General features: G+C 43.6%; 1 long non-coding RNA gene across 1 annotated transcript in view; it reads right to left on the bottom strand.

The window, feature by feature from the left end:
- Positions 1-9,259: 9,259 nt before the first annotated feature.
- The window catches only part of LOC109280374 (uncharacterized), a 119,577-nt gene continuing 104,365 nt past the window's right edge, over positions 9,260-24,471 (bottom strand). The window contains exon 3 of the long non-coding RNA XR_002086675.2: positions 9,260-9,375. This is a non-coding gene — a long non-coding RNA (uncharacterized LOC109280374). The remainder of the gene's footprint in view (positions 9,376-24,471) is intronic.

Here is a 24,471-nt window from a genome sequence, read left to right as displayed (position 1 = left end):
ATAAAGTTTTGACAGACACTTCAAAGAGAACAAGACTGGGCCTCTTCCAGATCTGACCCTGATGAATAAAGATGTGATTAGCTGTGTTACTCTGAAATCAGGAAGAAGTCATGGCAGAGTGGCACCTTAGAGATGAACTAGATAGTTTAGTTAGTCTCAAAAGTGCCATCCTCAGGGGTGGATCCTGAGGGAATGCAGTGACATAGTCTGAAAGGGAGAGGTGCAACCATGTTATGGAAGCAGCAATTGGGGGCTTTTTAAGTCCCACCATCAGGTAAGAATTCCTACCATCCTTTTCCTCTGTGCTCAGTAGCACATCCCCTCCCCTCTCCCTTTTTTGTTCCCTTCCCCATTCATCACTGTTGCTATCTCTGCCATCTCGCTAACCTGGGGTTGGGGAGCTCCAAAGTTGCTGCTTGTTCCTTCCCCTTTTTAGCTAAGCTATAAAAGGAGCCAGAATCATCTAGAGAAAGCGGCAGCAACTGGTGGGTGCCCCCTTCCTACCTGGTGCTCCCTAGGTGTTCCCTGCCAATCAGGGAGTAGGCATAGGAAGGGAAACCTGTCTACTCTTACCACTGCCCCCAGCTGAGCCTGGTTTCCCCACACAGAACAGCTGGAGAGGGGCAGGAGTGACTCTGGAGCTCATACATACAGACTTAACTAGAAGTCAGCAAAATCAGACCTAACCTGATGTGAAGCTCAGTGGGCTTGCTTGCAGCATTAAATCCCTGGAACTGAAATGGTTGTATTGGATGCTAGTATTTGGGATTCCAATTGTTGCTGCTTCTGCTTCATGAGTTACTGGAGCCGTAAAACATGCCCTTGGCTCTCCTTTACAGCAGCAGTACTCAACTTGCAGGTCAGATCCAGCCCCCCAAAGTGGCCCACAACATGGGGTGATCAACAGCAAGCAGCTTCCCTGATTTGCACTGTGTTGTTCATCCCTTCCACAGTTCTTCCTGCTCCAGTCTCTTCCTCTCTCTCTCTCTACATCCTCTAAAAGAGGGGAGTTCAGTGGGCTGTGGTGCAGCTGGCTCTGAGGCACCCAGCCCACTGCTTTAACAAAGACCCAAGGATTTATATTCAAACTTCTGATACACAATCTCCCTAACATTTGATCATGTCTTGTCCTTGTTCTGGACACCAGCTTCCTTTTCCTGCCTGCCGGTGACCATAAGCTTCAGCTGTTGTTTCCTCCATGACCCTTATATTTTCCAGGCCTTGCTTTCAAATCCTGCCAACAAACTTAGTGTAGAGAAATGTTTTTGAGCTGGTGCAATCTAATTTTGTTCTCTGTAAAGAAAGGGAGATGTGGAGTGATCACAGAGTCCTGTTCCTCCATGCCTACTAAATAGGTTGTACTAGGGAGACAGTAATAAAGGCTGGACAGTCCCTGGAGGGAGCCAGATTACAACAGATAAATTCCATTATAAGCCTACAGCTTCTGGTGATCATTACTGCAGAACATTAAGAACATGAAATATTTCAGCTGAAATTTTAAGACCTGGAAAATTCAACATGTAGATATACCTGCTGGAATCATATTTAATGTTTCAGGGACTTATAGATCAGGAATAAATCCTGTACCAGAAATGGCATTACACAAGTGGCTATGCACAGTACCTTAGAAGCATAGGATGAAAAAAAATGCACCCAGGGCAGGCAGTCTTCTCTCCCCTTTCTCCCCCCCTCCTTTCCCTGCCTACCTTATGGCTTGCATCATGGAGAAACAGCTGGAAGCAGCAGCCAGGCAGTGTCATGGAGTGCATGGTATTCTGGGAATGGTAGTTCTCTAGACTGGACCTGGAGGGACTTTGTGCTTCCTGGGAAACATTTACCCCAGTTTTTGCTGCCAAGCCAAGACAAAAAAATGTCCAGAAGACAAAAAGAAGTGCTGGTTTTGGTAGCAAAAAATGGGATTAATTCTCCACTACCCCCCCCCCCCCCAGGAGCAGCAAATGCCACTGTTGCTCAGTTGCCAGAATGCCCTGTGTTCTGTAACAACACCCATTGCCCCTCCTAGTGGCTTTCTGCAGCTGGTACATGCAGGCAGAGCACAGGGTGGCAGGGTGAGGTGCTCCCTTCTTGTTCTTTTGGCACTGCTCCTCTTATGTGGCACCTGGGGTATGTGTCTCACTCGCCCACCCCATGTTGCACTACCAACCTGAGGTGCAGAGGTGACGTATCCTCCTTTTTTTAGGATATCAGACTTGGGAAAGCAATAGTCTGATCCAGTATGCATCACTATACTCCATAGCAGTGCTTCTTAACCTTTTCAGCCTCAAGGCACCCCCTCAAGATTTTTAATAAATGTAGTGGCACTCTATTAAAAAACTAATTAAAATATTTATGCATATTGTACATAGGAATGATAATTATATTATCAATTACTGTGTTAACAATTGATTAAGTCATCATAATTATATTATATTCACACAACTACCATTGCTGTTGCAGCCAGGTGGAACTGCACTGTGCACCTCCTGCAGAGCCAGATCAGGAAGAAACCTTGAGAAGCCATAGCAGGAAAACATGCTCTTCTTGGTCCAATTCTGCAGTTCATCTTCTGGAAATAGAGGCACGTAGAGCAGCTGCAAATGCACCGTGCACCTTGGTTTTCAGAAGGCAGATCAGAGGCAAACTGACAAGTGGCTACAGTAGAAAGGCAGGCTGCCTGGATTTAATTACATAGGCAGTAGTGCTGCTTCTGCTTCAGCTCTTCCTAGTAGCTCTTATTTTATCTCTAGGCTGCCTGTGTTTTCAGGAGGCCCATTGGACCTGAATATGGAAGAGATGCAGCAGAAACAATTCTTTTGCCTTCATAGTGTAATGCAAGCAGGTACAACTTTCTGCTGCAGCTACTCATCAGTTTGGCTCCAACGTACGTCTTAAAAACCCATGGGACAATTCCACCCCGCAACAGTGCCACACACCCCTGCTATATTCTGATTGCACCATGCAGCACTCCAGTTCAGAACCACTGCTCCATGGCATACTTAATAACCTGTTAAAACTATAATTCATGTTTGGTCCTTATTCTTTTGTTAAACTTGCCCAACTCATGTATTAAATGTGTTTATAGTAGTCAAGAATAAGAGATGATCCTGTCAAATAAGGGTCGATGTAACTCAAGGGGAAAGTAAAACCTGCCTTGTTCTTCCAGAGTGGAGCAAAGAATTATCCTGTGTCTAAATCAGTGGCAGAGACAAACAACAGTTGGAATAAAAAGACTGATCCCCTATATGGGGGCTGAAGTGGGCCCTTCCTTCTACACTTATTCATGGAGAAATTATGGATGAGGTGGCGAAGAGGAAGCAGGCTGTTTCTCTGCCTCCTGTGGCTGGACAAGATGAGGCAATCAGAGCAGACAACAAGTTATCTTGGTCCTTCTTACTGAAATGTAATATTTTCCTGGGCTTTCAGGAGATACCTTTATGTTTGCCCCGCCCATTCCTGTCATTTGACCAATCACTTGCTTTAGGGATAAGGAAGGCCTTTTCCTCTTTTGAGTCAAATTGGTAGAAATCCAATGGATTTCTCTCCCTCCTTGCAGCATTATGGAAGCACAGTTAAGTTATAGGAGTAAAAATGGGGAGGAATATTAGAAGATAATACAAGAATCCTTAGCGTGTCATACCTTGGGACTGGTGTTCTATACAAAGGAAAACGAACTCTGGGCATGTCTACCTGTGCTGTGAATGTGCACTAAGTTTACTGAGCAGGAAACCTTCCCCAGGATCATGTCTATGCACGCTCCTGGTTGGGAGCAGATTTACTCCCAATGGGAACAGCCTGATACAGGGTTGCTTTTGTTCTTTTCTGCCCCACTGCAGCAGCCAGGGGGAGCCCCAGGATCCCCTGAATGCTAGCATGGAGGCTGGCAAGAAGCATAGGGCTGCTCTCAAAATGCAGAGGGCCAGCATTGCTCTGCTGGGGAGGGGACTTGATGTGCACCAGGCTGGGAAACAGCTGCCCCTACACTGGGAAGAGCTCTCTTGGCCCCATGCTCATTGGGACATACAGCCCCAGCAAGCTACCTGCTGGGTGGGGCTTCCATGCCCAGCAGGGGGTTCACTGGATGTGGGGCAGCTGCCAGCGAGCCTGCTGCCAGGCAGTGGGGATGAAACTTGTCAGTAGCTGCCCTGCTTGGCTTCCTAGCCCACCAACCCCCTGGCGTAGCTATGTGCAATACAGAGCTGGCTGCTCCAGAGGGAGAGTGGGAACTGGGAACCAAGCGCTTTCTCTCCCTCACTTCCCTAAGCAGCTGCACAGAGCTTCTCCACCAGGTAGGCAGGGGCTGGGTTCTGAGCCTCCACTCATCTTCCAGAGCTGCCAGCTGTATGCTGAGAGCCAGGAGCTGGGACGGGGCAGAGAGCTCCCCAGTCCTGGTGCTGATCAGCTCCTGGCTTCTAGGGGGAGCTGGAAGCTGAGCAGTGCCAGGACCATGGACACAGAGCTTCCTGTCCCCCATGGCCCCCTGCTGATGGAGCAAATTTGGTCTTGGTCAGTGTCTACGTGACTGCTGCTATGCAGTAACTACTGTGCAGTTAATCTAGTACCTGTAAATACAGGTGCAGTTAATCTAGTACCTGTAAATACTAGCTAACTGCACAGTAGCCTAATCTACTGAGCAGTTAATGTCCTGCACATGTTGATGGTGATGCTTTAGTGTGCAGTAGATTAGTCTACTGCTCCTTAAAGCATATTATATAGAAATGCCCTCTGAGAGCTAAATCAGTCACAGAATCATAGAGAAGTAGGGCTGGAAAGGGCCTCCAGAGGTCCTAGAACTTTGCTGTTAGACCTAATGCTTGTAGGAAGAACAGGAAAAAAAATCAAGTATTTACAATCTGGGGAGTCCCTTATAGGGCCTGGAGGAAGTTTAAAAGGATTCAGAGGTGGGCCAAATTCTAGAGGTTAGACTGAAGAGAGTCTACAGTGAGTTATTAGTTATATGATGGGAGGTCTGGAAACTTGCATCAGATCCAGTAGAGTCATCAAGATGTAAGTTGTAAGAGTAGATAAACTTTGCAACACAGTATTTTTATGTTATTAAAGTTGTGACCAGCAGCTTAAATATATCTCTGTCTTTCTTTCTTGTGTGTCTTGATTCCACTAAACCATGGTTCATGACTTGGCTCACTACTATTGGTTTAATTAGGAAGCTGTCAGTTTTCAGGTGTCTGTGACTCAGCGTAATGGTTACAGCAAACATTTTAAAATATATGTCTTGAATAAATTTAGCAGGCTCTGCTTGCCCAAACAGAACTTGCATTCTGTCACTATGAATCAAAATAAAAAGCTGATCTATTTCTTTTAAACAGTGTGTTGCTTCTACTTCTAGAAAACCTTGCCTTCAGAAGTAGAACGTGATCAGACTGCCTACTTTGTCAGGAATAGAGCCCTAAATTTTAGAATAAACAAGTTTGTAGATTATTATATGTTTTTGATGCAAGTAATATGCCACTTCTTCAGGGAAACAGAACATTTCTCTTGCCTGATTTTCACTGCATTTAATAATCTTTGTACGTGTTTAGAAATATGAAGAGAGTCTGGTATATTTCTGTACTGAAGGACAGTTTTCAAATCACCATCTTATCTGCACGTAAATCTTAACCAGAACTTCACTATTTACAGCCATAAACTGCAATAAAACTTCCACACAAACAAAAAGTTATTTTGTTCTATTTTATTCAGATGGTTTAAACACACATAAACAAAAGAAACAACATATACCTATATAGTACAATAAACTTCAGTGTTTGCCATATTTCAGTGCAGTATGAAGGACCATTATTTACTACTGACAAACCAGTCTCAGCAGATGAAATACTTAAGGAATTCTGCCAGATCAGGGTTAGGCAACCTTTTCTGGCTGAAGACCAGAATGACCCATTCTGGGTTGAAGGTATGCAGGAAGGCGGGCACTAGGATGCTGCTGCTGTCATCACCTGTACTTGAGAGTTTCCAATATAAAAATAAAATTTTGGTTCCAATTTTAATCTTGGTCCACAGGATGTTTAAAGCAGCCCTGAATTTAATATTTTTTAAAAAAAAAATCTATTATTTTCAGCATTCTAGGTAAGAGGTTTTTACAAGATCTTAGAACTTCAAACAGAGTAAACTGACTTCAACAGAACTAAGACAATTTATACCAGTTGACAAGCTCAGTGGAACAGAGAATCAAAATGAACCTCCTGAGTCAGGGTCATTCTCCCTACCATTACCATATGCAAAGATAACACAATGAGTGTTTACTCCTGAGTAGTCAACACTTTGTCTACATTACTTAGTCATGATCAACATTACATCTGTTCACGTGACTTTTCAAATTGTACTTAAACCTGTACAATTTCCTAATGCAAGTAAGCCCTAGGATGCTGTTATAAGGGCCTAAACTAAACTACTTCCAAGATTAGTGTTAGGGACAGAAGCTGCACATAAATTGGTTTAAGTGATCAGACACTGGTTTCAACCTGTAGCAGAACAGAAATTCAGTGCACATAAAATGCTTTCAAAATGGCCCAAACCAGTGTATGATAAACCTGGATGAATGTAGTATCAGACTTAACCGATTTATGTCAAACTGGTCTATAGAATTTCTGTCCCAGATCCCCTCCCGATTCAAGTTAACTCATAGTCCCCCCCCCCAGCATCCCAGGATGCTTTGTAGCCCAGAGCTGTGTTGTCTTCTCTAGTGGGGCAGGGCTGGCCCTGCTCCCCTGTTTTCACAGAACTGAGGCAGTAAAGCCTCTGCATCCTAGCCTAGCCTCTCCCTGTGCCTGTCAGCCTGGTTGGAGGGGGACAGGGATCCCTAGACAGCCAGGCTGGGATCTCTTGACTCTGTTTTCACAGAGCTGAGACAGTAAGCTCCCTAGCTTCTGCCTGTCAGCCCAGAATGAGGCCAAGCCCTGTGGGACCATACCGAGGAGTGGAAGGGGGTAATCCCCTCTCTGCACCAGGATCAGGGCTTGGGGGATTCTGCCAGGGCAGGGAACTCCCTCTGAGGCTGGGGGATTCAGCCAGCCTTGGGCTGAAGGAAGTATTCCCCACAACCTGTGGGCACAGGGCAAAACCCTGCAGGACCATACTGAGCGGTGGAAGAGGGGAATCCCCTCTCTGTACCAGGGGCAAGGTTTAGAGATCCTGCCAGGGATAGGGTACCCCCACTGAGGCTTGGGATCTGGCCAGCCCTGGGCTGGAAGGACTCTTCCTCCTGTGGGGGATAGCAATGGGTGGGGGGCATGTGCTAGGCACCCAATCAAGGATGAGCCCTGGGCTGCATTTGCATACCTTCAGGAGTGGCCAGCAGGCTGACAGGTGTACTCTAGTACAGTAGTTCTCAACCTTTTTTGTACCAGGACCCATTTGTAAACTTCAATGGTCAGTCCTGACCCAGTGCCCGTCAGTTCTGACCCGCTGCCCCCAGGCCCCAGCCCGCCAGTGTGTGGGGTAGGGGGTGGGTGTGTGGGGCAAGCAGCCCCTCACAGGCTGGGACTCTGACAGCTTGCAAGAGAAAACCCATGGTTTCTCATGTTTTTCTCCTTTATAAGAGAACCTGTTTTTAAAGTTTGTTTGCAACCCTTTCATATATTCTTGTGACCCACAGGTTGAGAAACACTGCTCTAGTACGCCCTGGCTACTGGTATGGGCCACTGCAGGGGTCTGTCTGCCTTTCCAGTCTCAAAAGTGAATGTCAGCTCACTTTATTATCAGTTCAATCTTCACAGTTTAGGGAAACTTGAAAAGATTGAATCGATTCAACACTGGGCTTTTTGATTGCCTGCACTTAGCCTAGAAGGCAAGGATTCCTATATTCAGTGTAGAATCATAGCTTTAATTACTCCTAACTGAATATGTGTGTTTTCTACATAAATGGGATTAGCTGAAATACAAACAAATGTGCTTTCTTGACCACGGGCACAATTTTTTCTCCCATTGAAGAACATAGAAACATTTCCAAAAATTTGAAAGGAAGTAGAGTCAGGTCCAATATTAGGGAGTCAGGGAGCTTTCCCAGCTAAGTTGAAAGACAGGATGAAATAAGAACTGCCTATTTATAGCATTTAACACTAACATGGTATTCCTACAGGTACAGTATAACAGCACAAATTGATTAGATCAGGGGTGTCAAAGATATGGCCTGTGGGCCAGATTCAGGCTGCAAAGCCCTATCACCCATTCTGCTGTGCTGCCTTCGGGTCTTGGACCAGTCCCTGCATATTGGTTATAGCATGCACTGATCTTGAACCATGTACTGCATAAAGTTAGGATGACTATGCATCCCAGTTTGACCTGAACAGTCCCGGATTTCGAAGGCCAGTCCTGGCTGGCTGTTGAAAATTAAAGTGAATCCCGGAATCGCAGGGGCCTGGGATGCAGACTGGCAGAGAGGTGCAGTGACTAGGTGTGCCCAGCAGCTCCACCTCCCTGCCAGACTATGCCCATGTCCCTGCCTACTGACCTCTGCCACTGCCTGCAGCAGCACTGCTGACTTGGGATGGGGAGCAGCATACCAGATATCCTGAATTTCCTTATGGCCACCCTCCGCAGAGTGCATGGGAAGTTGTCTCACACACATAGCATTCGATACATGCAGCACTTAGGGCCAGACCAGGGTGGCTGGATGAGTTTGATCCTCTGGGATTGAATTGCTTTAGTAGATTACTACACTTGCCACTGTTTTTAGAATACCCAGTGTTATTCTAACAATAATGCTAAAAGCCTCTGCTTCAGGAGAGCTACACTGGGAATACTGAATATACTTGTAGAAAGATCAGATTTGTTCCTGAATTCACTGATACAATGGCCAAAACCATTCCTAATTTCAGAGTAGCAAAACTCTGATTTGGCACTAATGAGTGTAACCCCTTCCTGCTCATTAGGTCATGCCGTTTCATGGCAATGATGTAGTGACACCATTTGTTAGGATGCAACAGCAATACAATTACACCATGACAAAGGATATCAAATGATAGTATAACTCTGAGAGGCCTGGAATAGCCTGTTTAATAATTATGCAAAGCAGCTATAACATGAGCAAATTATTTAACACAGTTAATGAGAAGTTTTTCTTACTCTGATTGAGGGAAAGAAAAGGGTTGAATGCTTCCTTTTTCATACTTTGTAAGTTAAATGGATCTGAATATCTTGAAGCCACTAATAGAGTTGTAGAATGGACACCTTTCAACATACTGAGAGCTTTGCTTCAGTTTGCTTCCATTAACAAAAAGTTATTTGGGCTGAAAAACTGAACTAAGGAATTCTTGTTTTGCAACATTTCTAGTACTTTTAATTTTTGATCATGTCATTAATACCTCAGATTTGTGGTAATCCAGCTCTTCACCTTCTCTTTTCCAGGAAGACCCAAGAACTCTGTGAAAGATAGTTAGAAACCTCAATGCATGTTTATTCCCAGTTTTAGTGTGAACTAGTATTTTGATCAAACCAGTTCTAAATCATGTTACTATTTCCCATTTTTTAAGCTGAATTTTAAAAATGATAACGAATAAATGTCTGGGGAAAAAAAGCACCTGAGCAAATGTCTGCATTCAGCTCCCCAGTTTGTGTTCTGTATGTAACTGTGAGATGACCACTCCCCTCCCCCAGCCCTCTGTGACACTCCTTGTAGCCGCACAGCTCCTGCCCCACTCTGGCCCTCTGGGTACCCTCCCTTTTTTCTTGCCTACCATGTCATGATGTACTTTGTTGATCTGCAAAAAGGAAGGCTGTCCTAGGGTCCAAGAGTGAGCTCTTATCTGGTTTTCAGCCAGCATGTCCCTCCCAGACCTCATTGGTCCCAATCCTGCTCTGCAAGTGCTAAGTGGGCCTTTTTGGCCCATCCATGCACCCCAGGGCACCTATTGCCTTAAGGGCTATTCATGGTCTCCTTCCACCCCTACAGCCATGCCCATGCGTCACTAATGTTACTGGTTATCATTTCAGTGGAGTACCTTGTCTCAGTCCAATGTCAGGCCACTTCAGGCCAACACACCCTTGTTGGGGCCTTGGCCTTCCAAGCCTCTACCCCTTTTCTCTAGCTGGGCTCCTTAGCCTAGGCCTGCTGTGCCAGGCCTTGGCTTATGGGCTACAGCCCCTGGTTCACCCCTCTTGGGCTCCTGGCCCTGGTTTTTCACCCCCTTCCCCCTTGCCTCTGCCCCCCTGGCCCAGGCTTTACCCCTCTTGGGCGCTGGCCTTAGTCCTCCCAGCTTCAGGCCACTGCTATTGCTTTGCAGCTTAGGTTTTAACCCTCCTAGCTTCCACCTATCTGTGATTGGAGCCCTGATCTCTGGCTGGGCTCAAAACCACACGTACCCCTCAGGCACCCTTGGCAGGGCTCAAGACCTCATGTGCCCCTCAGGCAACCCTGTGGGCTCCTGATCACCTCTTATAGCCCATTCCAGTCCTCCAGTATAATCTGAACATAAACACAAGTCCACTGGTTGTACAACAAAACTCTCCCCGTACTGGGTCATACTTCCCTAAAAACTCTAAGCTTCTTACTTGTAGCTACCAGGGCAGCCTAGGTAACAGTTGGTTATTCTCCTGGTGCCATCCTGCTCATAAGCTCCTCTCCAGGCTGGTCTCAAACACTGGTCTTATGCATTTCCAAAGCCCCACCTCTTCCTCCAAAGCCCCACCTCTTCCTCTCCAGCAACCCACAGGGGTTTCCTTTTTGCACCTAATGACCAATCTGCCTTTCCTTGTTATGGCTTAGCTCAGGTGCTTGTGGCTCTGTGCTTCTGAGATGCCTATATACCTGCCCTGGTGCAGCTTCCTGCTCTACAACTCTATCTAGGGAGAGTTACTCCCCCAGGGGCTACCTTTATCTCTGTGGCTACAAGTCTATTTGTTTGCCGGCAGCTAGCTCACTAGTGGTTAGCCTGCTTCCTAGCAGTTAGCCTGCTTCCTAGATGTCAGTCCTCCCAGAGCCAGTCCAACCTATTGCAGTCTCTTCTTAAAGTAACAGGAGCAAGCCTCTTTCATTTCCACTGTAGAAAAATCAAGTGGCTTTGTTACAGATAAGTCATTTATCACAGCAAGTATGCAGTCTTCTATAGTAAGGGAAAGTAAACTTGGATGTATTGAGTCATATATTCTACGAAAGCTAATACAGGAATATATATTGAAATGAATAATAATTTATATAATTAGTGAACTACTGATTGGATGCGTACATGCAAGTCTTGAAGACATTAGTTAATTTTTCAAAATCTCTTTAAGTGACCTAGAAGCCTAATTATAATTTCAAAAGTGATTTAGACATTTAGGAGTCTAAATCAATAAAAACCCCACAAGTCCCATTTTCAAAAGAGACTTAGGCGCTTTCAAAATTTGTATCTGTAAGTCTTTGCTTTTGCATACTTCTATTTAGTGCTACAGCCATAAGAGTATCATTCATATTTTGTACCTTGGAAAGATAATAAAGGAAAAACTTTTATATAAGCTTAGAAAAGTCTATGGGCCATGGATATTTCTGCTCACTTTTGTTTCTTATTGAATAGCACACATTAAAGAAAATATTTTTTCATGTGGTACGAAGAATAATAAGCAATAAAATGATACCAGTTTACACATATAGTATTACAAAACCACTTTAGAATTGTTACATAAAAAGATAAAAGGCTTGGTTATTAACATGCGGGTTCTGTCTTTAATATATGTTAAATCCCAAGTGAAATTGAAACTGCATCGTTTGGACATTCCAAGTAACTAAAATAACATGCCTGTAAAATCTCATTTTAAACTGAATGAATTCTATAAGAAAGTAGTGACAGATGTATGTTGATGACCATACAGGCCTTCTCACTCTCTTTGCCCCACCACAGTGGTTGCAATAAGCTGGCAGACTTTCTTCAGTAATATCTGGAACTCATTTCCTCTACTTTTAAAATAGTACTCCAGTATGTTGATCTTCAAAAAATGGCATAAGGTGCATTTGTTTATGCAGTTCTGCCTGAGAGACACTTGTTAAAAGAGTAATATTTTTTAAAAAATGAGCCCTACTGCCACTATAGAATGACCTGCAAATTGTTGGCTACTATAGATTGTATGGAGGCGATATTAGTTTGAGCAGGTGTTGGAGGTGTGGGGGGAGGAGGGTAGAGTTTTACCTTCCATGGCACTTCTTTACTGTGAACTGGTTGCTGCTATGGGCTTGAGCTATTGCAGCTGCAGGATGTGCTCCCTGTACACTGGCTGCAGCAGCCTCCATAGCATGGGTTTCTTGGGGGCTGCTATTCTAGTGCCCATCTAAATTGACCCCCAGGGCTGGTGCCCTGCTCACCCACCCCTAGTTACACTCGTGATATAGATCACATGTGTATGTTTCAGGAAAACTTAAAAATCTGTACAGCTCCTGAAAGAGAAGATTTTTTGCCAGAAGGACAACTCCATAAGTGCTTAAATGCATCTGCAGGAGACACATGGTTGTGAATACTTTCATAAGGAAGGGGTACTTAGTAGTAACTGCTGTTCTTCAAGAGCTATGTCTATGATAATTTTATTGATAATAAAATGAAAGGGTCTAATTTTAGCCCTGGGGAAAGTCTTGTTGGTTACACAGAGGACAGATTCATGACCACCCTCCAATAACTGGCATTTCATGCAGTGAAAGACCATTTCTGTATCATATACTTATCCACTGTCCAGAGTTGTCAAATACTGACCTGGAAGCAGTCTTCACTAAGATATTAATATCTTCAATGAGTGAATCACAGTGTGACATTCTGACCCTAATGAAATCAGTGGGACATGGATTCCATCCTAAATACAGATACCCATCTTTGTCACATACCATTGCTGGACTAGAGGCTGAGTAAGGTAAAGATAAAGAATGGATTCTTCTCTTCTGCTTAATATGCTCTAACCGGGAAGTCAGGAATTGTTCTAAATTATGCAAATGATATAAGGTTCAATAAAGTCTTTATGCCAGAGGCGGGCCAAATCCAGCCTGCAGGTAGTATTTTGCCTGCCAGGCATTTTCGTCCAGCTTGCAGTGCCCCCCAACAAATTGTGCCCCACTCAGTCCTTCTGCCTGCAAGGTTGGGAGTGAGGCACCCATGTGTACAACCCCTCCAACATACCCTATTGTGCCTCACTCCTACCTTCTTGGTCCGAAGGGCCCCACCCCACCAGCAGCAACTTTTGGGCAGGGCTCCTGCTGCAGACACCCCATGGGAACCTGCTTGGCTTCCTGGATGTCCAGCTTGCTCGGGGCAGCAGGTAGGAGAGTAGCAGGGCTGGTGCCCAGGTGGGGGTTGTGGGAGGCTGGAATTGCAATTGGGCAGAAGCACAGAGAACAGTGAAGAGCCCATGGCTAGGAAGGTAGTAGAAGAGTGGAGCTTGGCTAGGCAGGGTGTGGGTGTGAGGGAGTGTGGAAGTGGGGATTGTGGGGACCCCCACACCCTCCCCCACATGGCACACAGTTCCCACTGCCAGCAGCAACAGCAGGCGGGAGGCTCAGGGTGCTAATGCCTGGTGCAGGTGCTGGTGCTTGATGTGGTGTAGCTCCTGCCAGTGCTGTGCGTGGGGGTGAGGAGTGCAGCCTGCTTGGCCACCTCTGTCATGGAGGCTCCCCACCATGTGCCTGCAGCTCCCACACTTGCACCAGAGAAGCCCCATGCTGGGGCCGGCTGCCTTCCCCACCCTGTGCTGCCCAAGCCCTCAGACTCTGCCGGGTGTGGAGGGAGCCCCACCCCCTGCTTCCCCAGAGTCCAGCGTATGCCTTTCTGTGGTGCAAGTGCAGGAGCTGCAGGTGTACCACACTGAGCTCCTGGTATAGAGGTAGCCAGCCAGGCTGCACTCCTCACCTCCCTGTGCACAGCACTGGCTGGAGCCATACCCAGCACAAGCACCTTGAGCCCCCCTGTCTGCTGCTGCTGCGGGAGTGTGTGGGGCATCCCCACACCCCCCACCCTCCCTCACACCCCACAAACCTCACACACCCACACCCTGTCCCCACAACCCCCACTGACATACAGACACCTCAACATACCCTATGCACCCCTAACACACAGCCACACCCCCTCATAACCCCCCCACACCTCACCATACACACATGCATACACCCTACCACACACACACATACATACACCCAGTGCTGGATTTAGGCTTAAACTTTTTAAGCTACAGCTTACAGCTTCACAATATGAGGGGCCTTTAAATAAGAAAAAAATGACTAAATATCAATTTTTAAAATAATCAGTTGGTAAAGGAAGGAGATAAAGGAGATATGGGAAAAAGACTCTTTAAATATGAACATTTTCATTCTAATATGACTAAAATATACATATATATGGCTCCATAGTTATTATTCATATTGAGTTCATAAATTTGTGCAGAAATAACACTAATTTATCTTAAAATTTCATGAAAATCCATTTTCATGGATTTCGTGGATTATTTTTATTGTATGGAGCCTCTTCAACTGGACATAATTTAGGGCCTCAGCATGTCATAATCCAGTACTGCCCACATCCCACCATACCCGCCCCCCACCCCTCCATATACACATCATATAAAAAAGTGCAACTTTATTTTTGAGTTATTATGCAATCCCTTTTATATACAGTACACAAACACAAATCATGACAAATATTTTTGTAATAAAATTCAAATATGTTATAGTAGGTGTTTGACATTTAGTGTATGATTTAGGGTTTTTTGGTTTTTAAGATGGCAACCCCCCACCCCTCAGAGGAGTATGCGGGGGGGGGGGTATATGACAAATGGGCAGGGCAATTGTCAAGGGGCAGGGTTACCTATTCAGCCCTTGACAGCTCACCAACATTTGTTAAGTGACCCTCCAGCTGAAATAAGTGCCCACCCCTGCTTTATGTCAATGCAGGATTGGCATATAAGCGCTTGGCTCTATGACACTGCTTCCTGGCCTCCGGTATGGAAGTGGACACAGTATAGACTGGCAAAGGAAGCAGTTATACAGCCTTCACTAGCAGCAAGAATTCCCCTATGCATAGAGTAACCACATTATTTCGCAGGAAATCCCTGCATCCCTGTGATTTGAGGACTTTTGAGGACTTTTGTTGATTTGAGGACTGTTGTTCTGTAAGCTGAGACCAGCTTACAGAATACAGAACTGTCCCAGCCAAACTGGGACATACGGTCACCCTATCGATTCATGTAACCTTGTTTGGATATAGCACAAACACTTTGTGTTGCTTGAATGGGACACAGCAACCGCATTCTATTCTCAGGAGAGAATCTGGAGCATTCTGCCATATTGAAACTGATTCTAGAAAGCATTGGTGCTGTAGACCTTTTGTATTACATTTCAATGACAAGGATATTCTTTAATCAACAAGAAGTTCAATAGTTGTGATACCTAAAAAGATTAATTGTGGAGTGCTTTCTTGTCAGATAGCTACTGATCCAAGTAATCATCTCTAGCATATGGAACATTTGCTGACCAGAGAGATTCTGGTCTTATAAAACATTCATGTATTGAAGCTAGCTCATGTTTAATGGTACCAGATATGCTCCATGGATCAGTTTCTGCTGAGTGGCTAGTACTACAAAAAGACTGGTCATTCAGCAGCATAAATAACATCACAGCCGGTATTTTCTTCTGAAAGTTGTTTTTGGATAGTCCTACATAGAAGACTACTCCCTGTCAAACCAAGAATAACAGCTATAGCTATTATTCTTCAAATGAGCATATCTTCAAATGAGCATGGCAAAAACACGATTCATTTCATGAGCCAATTAGATTACTGTTAGATCAGGATAACAAGGCAGTTTATAAAAATGCTGAACTATGATTTGTATGCACCACTAACATTCCTTGCGACAATTTAGCAAAGCCCTGTTAAACTTTTATAAATTCATTTCAGATGAGAATAATTATACTAATATAATAGTCAGTCATTTCACCAAATGATGCATAATATTATATGCTGTCATTGTATTGGCATTTTAAGAATGCTTTACCAGAGTTTGATTTCTGAAATTTATGCTAGGAGTTAAAAGATGACAAGAGCTATAATATTTAGACTCTGGAAAAAATGGAGAAGCTCTTACATTCAGCTATGCAAAAACCATTTTATGGCAGTGACCCAAGGTGACAGAAAAGAGTTTCTATCAGATATAAAGAGCCAGGCATCAAAGAGGATTTTATCTTGCAAATAACTGATCCCAAAGTAAAATCTGGGAATGACAGGAAAGGCAAAGAAACAACAGCTCCAGTTAATGCTAGTAAAAGAGGACTCAATTCCCAGCCTGTGAGGACCCATGACTCTGAAGGAAAATCTAGTGTCTTTATTGACCAACATATTTGCATTTGTCTTTTGCTGCATTCTTTTTATGCTTTACTGAATGATCATGCAGTTTCTTTCCCACTTTCAGTAACTTGTTTGAGCCTGTCTTTGCTGGCTCCCTTTTAAGGCTGCCTAAATAAAGGAAGACAAAAACCATTCATAGAAATATGTTTCTTCCCTCTCCTTCAAGTTGACACTAATGAAACACTAACTGATTAAAAGCACTGAAAGCACACTGTTTTACCCCCCCCCCCCCCCCCCCGGCAGGGGGTCAGACTCGATGATCTCTTCTGACCCTAAGCATCTATGAAATCTATGAATTCCCACATTTTCCTGGATCTGATCAGGTAGGAAATAGAAGAATGACTTATATGATATAATGATCAAAACTATAGCAATGGCCCTTCCCAATTGACCTTCTAACATCCTTTTGTATCATCAGCTATCTTTCTCATTAGGTTCTATCAGACCCACCACACCATTCCATGTTGCTTTAGTGAAGACAGAGAATATTGGCTGGATATCCTTCCCTCTCCCTGACTTCACTGCTGCCACCTACCAGGTAATTTCTCTCTTTCAATGCTTCTAGGGAGCCAGCCTACAGAATTCACCTCCTAGAACTTTCTTGGGTGGTGATAAAGTCTAATTTCTTTCCAGTTATTTGGAGGCACTTAGTGGGGGAACTGCCTCCCCCACTTCCTTTCTGCAATACCATAAGCTCCAACTATTCAAAACCTTGATCCAGGTCTGTGGGAAACTGTACCTCTAAAAGGCTCTTGCAAGAGGCCATTGTTACCACTTGTTATATTGAAATGATTCATATTTAACTGTGCTGATCAGTTAGAACTTAGATGCTGAATGAAGCACAGCTGTGTCAGATTGGGTGGTTCCACATCATTTCTGAACAATACATGATGCTAGGAAATGAAATGAACTAAAAAATATACCCTAAATTGAAGAATCAACCAATTAAAAACCACACCAGAACTGAAAAACTCATTACATAAGGGAAACAACTGAAGCAGGTTAAAACAGCTCCTTGCTCTGCCACTGCAAGTAAGAGATGCCACCAAAAAGGAAGTGCAACAGTGACGCTGTAGCCATGATGGTCCAGAAATAATGGAAGAGTAGAGGTACATCAATCTGATATCGGATCATTACCAATATAAAAAAAAAAAAATGGCTGTATCAGAAATTGGCCCAATGGGGCAGGTAATTCGGCTGATAAATGCTTGTGCGTGTGTGCAGCTGCAGCACAGCATGCAGGCAGTGAGGAACATAGCCCGGCAGTGTGGAGAGCTGCCTCCAACTGGTAAGTCTGTCGTGCTGGAAAAGGAGGGGAAAGGGAAGGGGCATGGGGGGGGGAAGATCAATCCTCCCCTGCAGTGTAGACACTGCCCAGCCAGGGTGCTTGTTGCGGGGGCCAGCTCCTGCCACTGCTTGCCCCCCAGGAGCGTATGGGGGCGGGGTGTGCCTCCCGATCTGTGTGGGGTGGGGCAGGCGGGCTGCAGACCTGGGCTGGAGCCAGGGCTGTGCCGGGCTCTTTTTGCTGGGGGTTGGGCTCAGAATGGGGGCTACAGAGGCAGCTGCAGCCACCCCAAATTTCACCATTGCTACAGTGAAATTTGGGGCAGCTGCAGCCCCTCCATAGCCCCTGCCCTGAGCCCAGACCCCAGCGAGAAGAGCCTGGTGCAACCCCGGCTCTAGCCCACAGCTGCTGCCCCCCTGCCCTGCCCCGCACTGATCCAAGGGCACATGCCCCCCACCCCCCCAATACCCTCTTGGGTTGCAAGCAGTGGCAGGAGCCGCTCCACCCCTTGAGAATGTCCAGCCCCACCCCGGCTGGGCAGCGCCTGCCCCTGCTCCTACCCCCTCCCTCATAGTGGGGAGGGGGTTGATATGCAACCCCATGTCCCTTCCCTGCCCCCTCCCCTTGCATCACAACAGACTTACCAGAGGGAGGCAGCTCTGTATTGGAAATTGGATTGGTATCAGCCGATATGCCTCCTTAAAAATCAGATATTGGTATTAGCCCCAAAAATCTCTATTGGTGCACCTCTATGCAAGAGGCAAGTGTAAAGGAAGACATGTAGAAATTAACTTTATTCCTGACAATAGCAAATGCAGAAGCACTTGCTGTTTTAATACATTTCAGTTAACTTGGAAAGAAAAGGCTAAAACTATGAAACTGTGCTACAGAGATTGAAGAAATGTTGTAGTCCATGTCACTATGCAACATGAAACATCAGTTCTTTTTTACAAAGGTAAAGAAAGAAAGTAGAAGATTAGAACAGTTTGTGACTGGGCCAAGACTGAAAATCAAATAGTACTGTTAAGGGATGGTGGATGCATCCTTAATGAAATCTCCACTCATACTTGGGATTTGGTGGGGAAGAAATGTCTCAGAAAAAAACACTACCGGGAGATTGAGAATTAACCTTTGACAAAACAATAGAACTTGCCAATAAAGGAAACCACTGAGTTAGGAATGAAGGATATGGGAATAGAGAACACCCAACACAGTACACATGATAGGGGATCCAAAATATAACAAGAAAAAAAAAAAAACTAAGCTAAAGACCTGAGGCAGAAAGGTATGAAAAGTTCAAAGTCAAAGCCCCCGAAAACCAGCACATGCAGCTGCACACTCAGTGCGAAATACGGTAAGTCAGTGCAATGCCCAGCCTATGGGAAAAGATGCAAACTTGCAATGGATTCCCTCACTTCACAAAGTCTGAAACCATAAGACCTTCTTGCTCACAGAGTGGACAAAGAGGATGACAACAGTACTGCTATATGAGGAATTCTTCAGAGGAGCAACAAACAACATTATATGAGAAGTTGATATGTTATCAGCCTGAAAGCAATGGGGCATTTATTGAAGTGGGACACTGGTGCACAACCAAACTTTTAGCACCAAACAAAAAGCCCATACTAAGGTAAGTGGGTGGAAATCCAGAACTCTGGCAGTGATGGATTTATGCACCCCCATTAGCAAGCTAAGTATATGGACAACTAAACTGGAAAGAAATAAAATGTATTATAGTGCTTTTTGAAAAGAGCACCCATTTTTGTATTAAAGCCCTGTCAAACCCTTGGCTTTCTCAAGACAGTGTACTCATTGGAAAGGCAGAACATGAAACCAATATAGGTTCCAGAGTTTGAAGGATATAGAAGCTCTTCACAGACTACAGAAAGAGACTAGAATTACCCAACCCCCTCCACTAAAATTCTTGTCCGTAGAAGCATTCCCTTTTCCCTAAAGTAGAGGCTAAAAGAAGAGCTAGATAGATTTACTGCACAAGAATGCTGGGTAAGGAGAACCCAGAATGTGTACACATGCTGGTCAGCCTAGGGAAAGAAAGAAGACAGAATACCTCCCTTTTGAATAGAAATAAACAAGTAAATTAATATGTAGAAAGGGAACTTTTCCAACTACCTAAAAGGAGAGAAACATTTTTGAGGAAGACTGGGTGCATTGGCATAGTTCTAGCAAGTACCTTTGGAAAACCAGCGCTCAACACCCCACTTTGAAGACCCTGGTTCTACAGGTACCATTTATGTTGCACCCTAAGGATTTCAGAGGATAAATAACTTTTATTTTCTCTATTAGGGAGAATACCAAGTTTCACATGCATGATTTTAAATCTGAGGGGGAAACACAAGAGTACAATTAGAGACCCTGAGCAGCTTCAGTGATAAAGGTAAATAAGCAAAAAATGTAAATTATATATCTGAGAGAAAAGTTAACATAACAAGCAATATAGTTGGAGTACAGTAAGGTTGAGATAATTACCAACACCAGGCCTGACCCAAAAGATGTGAAAGAGATTGCAACCAAGACTCTTGGGAATTATGAACGTGTAAGGAAAGATATGCCTTTTAACTCTCCAAACTAACAACCCAAGGACACTACTGTGCAAATATGTCCAATGAACCTGGGATGTCAGTCTTAATAAAGAGTCTGAATGGAAGGAGTTGAAGAGACCCCTGTCCTGTAGTACTACAAGAGAAACTGAAACACTAGGATGTTTGCAAAGAGGGTACTGGTACAATCCATGTACAAGAATATGATCAAAACTGAAGACCTGTGACAGGATATATCAAAACTTGCTTGTCAATACACTTAAATGAAGGAGGAGGGTTTGGTTTCAGTTCATGGTATAAAAAGTTAAATATATTTATTAAAGCAAGTCAGTATTAGACCAAATTGACTATAAACATCATATTTTCACTTCCAAAATCGGCTTGGCAACCATTTCCATCCCCTTCCCTGCCCCCACCCCCAGGAATAGAGATGATTTTGTTTTTTCAGTTACAAAGCAGATCCAAACTGAGAATTCAGTTGGTGGTTGCAGACACACTCTCAAGACCATTTGACAAAAGAATAGTGGAATTAAGCCTGCAGATGAATTATGCCCATTATAATCTGTTTAAAAAGTGTTTTGCCTCCAACAAAATATGAATTATTATTGTCAAAGCTACTGCCAAAGAGACCCTGCATAAAGCAGTTAAGTCTGGCATAGGTTAAACAAAACAGCATACTTTCTGCACTGATTGCCTATAGATATAAGGGATCTCTTGAGTAAAAAAAAACATTTTGTTTAAAGGCACTAGACAGAATCCCTCACATTAGTATAGAACTAAACAAGTAAACTAACATGTAATTCCTAAGGTTACAAAAAAGTAGGTTAGTAAGTACAAGTGAAAGTGAAGTATAAGAATGTATATGTGAAACAGGCCAGAAATATTTGATAGATGCCTTTCACAAACAGCAATATTTGTGAAAGGAAAACTGTTGCCTTATCATGCATCCCAAAAATGCAAACCAAGTCAAGCAAAATGTCATGTTGGTGGCACGGGAGCAATGGATCCTCTGAAAAAAAGTATGCATATACTTGTTTAGATTGGGTGGGTGGGGGAGATAGGGGGAAGCTATCTCCTTGTCTAGACACTTTTGCTCACTTCCCTGTCATAGCCCTGTTAGTAGTACAGCTAACAGCTGATTGTGCATCTCAAATATATTTTCCTAGATAAGGCATAACAATCATAATAGTGTCTGACAATGTGCCACAGTTTAATGAGCATAAGGTTAAGTAGCGTGAAATGAAGTAAGATGTGTCTGAGATATTTGATCTGTAGGCTCCCTCATACCAAATCCAATAAGCTAGTGGAAAATGATGTCAAAATTAGAAAACATTCACTTGGAAGTACAGAGTCAGACTCTAATCTGTATTTAACACTTTTAAATGATAGAAACATGGGGGTGTCAGTTAATTATATTTTGTTTGGCAGAATACTGCACTGCTGGACTCAGGTACTTGAGTCACTGGAGACTTATGAAAAAAGTCTATAGAGATGAATGAAGCTCAACAAAAATTCAGCATGATTGGGATCTCAAAGAATGCTGCTACTTTGTAAAGAAGGAGCTAGGCATCTTCATAACAACAGGAAACAAGTCACAAACCCGAAAGGGGTAGCAGAAGAGACAACCATGTTAGCTTAGCATCCTAAATGGGCACTAGGGATGTGTGAAATGGGCTGTATTTGATTTGGATTTGGATACAGCCAAAATTGGGGACAGTGATTCGAAGACCTAGGAGGCACCAGTCACCAATCCAGGAGGACATGGGGTGGTCCCCTTGTGTGCTCCCCGGCAGACCCGGAAGTGGACCAGAAGTGCTTCTGGTCCACTTCTGGGTCTGCTGCCAAGAGCACTGGGGAGCCCCCCACACTTCTGTGGGACGCTCCATCCACCCCACCAACTCAGCATTCACGAGCTACCTGGTACCTTGAGGTATGTAGAAAAAACATTACAGTTGCGTCTATGTCTGAATCGTTGAATCTTTCTGAATCTCTCCAAATCGATTTGGAAGGTTCTGATTCAATTCAGAGAAATTAAAGGATCTCCTGATTCAATTCAGATCCTGATTCAATTCAAATTCAGAGATTTGGCCACTGAACCAGGCCAAATCTCTGCTGAATCAAATCAGGGCCCAGCGCGTTGCACAGCCCTAATGGGAACACACCACAGAGGAAGAAGTGGCACCTTCCTCAAATCCCATGTAGGAGGTTCATACAAAAAATTTACCATAGTGGTAAAAAGGAGAAGGGCTTTACCACACATCAGCTGTCCCTCTTTACTCTCTTCTGCCATGATGTGTGAAAACTAAACCATGGTAGGTTAATGAAGAAGGGATAATTTACTGTTCATAATCCCCTACTTCCAGTGGGGGCAGACTGTATGCATGTTCACTTACTGCAGAGCATCTGAAATGTGGTAATGCCCCACAACTTTTTACCGTGCACTAAATTGCATGCCCATAGCTTTACTTAATACCAAAGAATTAGAAGTCAGACACCGATTAGGCCGACCTCTTTCAGACCCCATGACTCATGATCACCAAACAACACACCCCACTACCCTCAAATTATGATAAAAAATGAAATTTTAAAATGGTATAGAATGTAGAGTTACTTGTTTTAGGGCGCTGTTATGGAATTCTCTGCTTCATTACCTAAATTTGATATGACAAACCAGATTCTTACAATTTGTACACACCTGATGTAGTGTGTTGCCTATGAAAACTTATGCCTCTCTGAAACAAGGTACCACCTTACCCTACCTTCTGCCTGACTTTAGAAAGACGGGGCTAACTACCTCTCTCTGACTTAAACTATGTAAATGGATTTGTACACATATAAACACAATCTGTGCTTACACACTGAAACATTACACACAAAACTAAAGCACAAGCTAATGGGTATAACTTTCATGTGCTTTTAACACCAAAGATATGCCCCAATACCATCATATTTATCTCCAAATATCAGTAATCTCATTGTGATTCTCAATATGCATTTTCTTTTGAGTGAGCCAATTTATTTCACAAAATGTGAAGACAAAAAATTAAGTTTTCAATAACATGCCACTAATTTCTACACTCACGGGTACAGCATTTACTTTAGTGTTTGAATTAAATCTGCAGTTCATTGACAAGGTAGGTTATTTGTCAATATTTTCAAGTCAGGCAGGGTGAGAGGGGAAAGCCTTTACATTTCCAAGTTTATATCTAAGCAGCAGATGGAAACAATTCCACAACAAAAGAATGAACTCTGGTAGGATATTCTGAAGATCTCTTAAGTTCAGCACGTCACCAGTGCTGAGGCCAATTTTCCAGAAGACTGATTTGAATTGCAGAGAAGAAGAAGAGAAGGTGAAGTGATATATTATCTTAACCCATTAAATGATGAATTCTGGAGTTAAATCAAAATGTAATTATTTTCTGAAATACACATTGTACAATTAACTCATTTTTACATGTTTGCCTTCACTGTTAATATTAATTGATGATACCTGTGTCTGTACTTGTTTAAAAGGAAAAACCTTCAGCACCTCAGGGGACAAGTAGATGATGAGAAATGCTGTTACTGATTATGCTACTTGAACTAGTTTAGAGGAACTGCACCTTTGACATTTACCTTTGATATCAGAATCTTCAATCCACCATAATTAAAAGTTTTGTGCGTTTCACTGCAAAAAGTTACCACTGAAACAAATAAATGGCATCTCATAACAGCCCACATATCTTTCAAAATATATTGAATTAGTGCATAAAAACAGAAGGACTTTAGAGACTGCCAGTAAAGCTGGAACAAATTATTTCAGAGACTCATGATTGGCAGATGGGTAGCATGATTCTCAGAGATGACTTTCCTTTCACCTTTCTTTTAAGAAGTTTCAAAGCAAAATTAACTCACACATCTACACCTTAAAAGAAAGGAAGGTTTCATTGGATAGGTAAGGAACTGGATTTGGGACTGGTTCAACCTCCTGCATAACTTTAGCCAACCACTTAGTCTCTCTGTTCCTCATTAGTAAAACAGGGATAAAAACACTTCCTTTGGCATTTATTTAGATTGAAAGCTGCTTACAACAGAAATGCTCTCTTGCTATGTGTCACCTAGGACAATGTTGCCATGCAAGGATTTTGCATTAGGATTGCTAGGTGCTACTGGAGCACACATGATAAATAATGGTAATAAAACAGACCCATATATCATATTGTTACCTGAGTAAAGGATATGGATTGAATCAGTGGTTTCAAAGATACAGCACACACAGCTCTATCATCTGGCCCCCAGTGCTACCTGTGGATCCCAGAATGAAATAGGCTTCATGTAGGGGGAGAGAGGT

This window comes from Alligator mississippiensis, chromosome 1, assembly GCF_030867095.1.
Source record: "Alligator mississippiensis isolate rAllMis1 chromosome 1, rAllMis1, whole genome shotgun sequence".
In the NCBI taxonomy this organism is placed as follows: domain Eukaryota; kingdom Metazoa; phylum Chordata; order Crocodylia; family Alligatoridae; genus Alligator; species Alligator mississippiensis.
The sequence above is the reverse complement of the archived record's forward strand: the minus strand, read 5'-3'. Positions and strand labels throughout refer to the sequence as shown.